Genomic DNA, 1,951 nt, shown 5'->3' with positions numbered 1-1,951 from the left:
TTACTGGATACGTGAATTAATCCAAGTTTGACAGGTCAAATGTCAGGCCACTAAATAGGATCAGCAAGCATATGATAGGTCATTGGCTCAAGTCCACAGAACCAGCATTTGACATATCAGATAACAGAATCCAGACTCAGCAATAAAAAGCAAGCATTCCCATTTTATAGGAAGTAGACTAACCCCCAAGGAAACTTCCTTTCATTTGCATCTGGACAAAAGGATTTCACACCAACCAACCTAATCTTCTGTTAGGTCACATCATTGGCAATTATTAGGCCTCACATGCCAATTTGACATGAAATATACAAGAGCTGGCTTACGGTCAACCCTCAGTACAACCAGGGTTCCTATATAATCATCCAAATTAGGATGAAATAGTATCTTACTGTGATTTGACTTGCATTTTCAAAATTCATGATGTGAACATCTTTTCATGTGATTATTAGCTACACACATCCTCTTTGGAGAACTGTTTATACTTTTGCCCATACGAAATTGATTACCTGAAATGTAATAAAAATTAGAAATAAAAATTTATTTACCTATTTTATTTTTTAAAGGATATTTCATTGCATTTTCAGTGAAGGCTTAGATGCAGTTTAGATTCTCTTTCCATAATGTCTACACAAGTTGTCAATTGACATTAGTTACATTCTTCACAATGCAATAGCATTCATTTCTGTTCAGGTTGTCCCATTTTCATTAATCTACTTTCCATTTCCCCATGTCTTCTCATCTTTTCTAAACAATAATTATTGACCATTTGACCTTATATAAGTGATTTTTTAAAGAAGCCTAGTACATACAAATGATTTCCTTTTTTTGTTTATTTGAGCCAAGCTATTACTTAGGTTAAAGTGGGTTGATTTTACTTGACAATTTAAAATTATCTTAGTGTAGTAGTCTCAACTGACTTTTAAGTATGGATTTTTAATGAAGCTTTTGATATTTTACTGAAGCAAAAAATGCGAAAATCTTCACCAATTTGAGTGTAATCTTTGGGCAGGGTCTGTGCTGATCTTTTTTGTACCATTCTGATTTTACTATATGTGTTTCTAAAACTGGTTATATGTGGATTTTTAAAAAGGAATTTGCCATTGTGTTTCATAAATTTTTTTTCTATTTTATCAGTATCCAACTATGTGAAATTAATGAGAACAGTTGGTAAGTGGGCAGAATAGGACTGTGGTGTGTGTAAACTCATAATCTTTTTTTTTAAATCATTATATTGGGGACTCTTACAGCTCTTGTCATAATGCATAGATATATTATGTCAAGAACATTTGTACATATGTTGCCATCATCATTTTCAAAACATTTTCTTTTCACTCGTAATCAGACGTCCTGCTTTTGGCGGGACAGTCCCGATTTTTAACAATTGTTTCCGCATCCCGCGGCATTTTTAATAAGTCCTGATTTTGGAAAAGAATGCACAAGCTAGGTTATATGGTTTTCAGCTGCCATGTGGCTATTTCACCAGGATATGAGTTTTATCAATGGTGTCCCGCTGGTGTCCCGCTTTACCAATGTTAAAATCTGGTCACCTACACCAAGTGCTGTCTTCCTTCATCCACTTTTATGTTGTCTGTCCCCCTTGGAGTGGGTTATATGTTGATCATAGTGATTGGTTCCATATTTCTCCTCCCAACTTCCCCTTCCTTTTCAGGTGTCACTGCTCTCATTATTGGTCCTAAGAGGGTTATCTGTCCCAGATTCCCTGTGTTGTGAGCTCTTATCCGTAGCAGTGTACATGCTCTGGTTTAGCCGACTTGTAAGGTAGAATTGGGGTCATGATAGTGAGGGGGAAGGAAGCATTAAAGAACTAGAGGAAAATTGTATGTTTCATCAATGCCATACTGCATTATGACTGGCTCGTCTCTTCCTTGTGACCCTTCTGAGAGGGGATGTCCAATTGTCTACAGATGGGTTTTTGGTCTCCACTCTGCAC

The 1,951-nt window shown here is 36.2% G+C and overlaps 1 pseudogene; it reads right to left on the bottom strand.

Moving 5' to 3' along the window:
- Positions 1–964: 964 nt before the first annotated feature.
- LOC142435830 (U6 spliceosomal RNA) lies at positions 965–1,065 on the bottom strand (annotated as a pseudogene).
- Between the last annotated feature and the right edge of the window lie 886 nt (positions 1,066–1,951).

The sequence above is a fragment of the Tenrec ecaudatus genome, assembly GCF_050624435.1.
Source record: "Tenrec ecaudatus isolate mTenEca1 chromosome 2 unlocalized genomic scaffold, mTenEca1.hap1 SUPER_2_unloc_1, whole genome shotgun sequence".
In the NCBI taxonomy this organism is placed as follows: domain Eukaryota; kingdom Metazoa; phylum Chordata; class Mammalia; order Afrosoricida; family Tenrecidae; genus Tenrec; species Tenrec ecaudatus.
The sequence above is the reverse complement of the archived record's forward strand: the minus strand, read 5'-3'. Positions and strand labels throughout refer to the sequence as shown.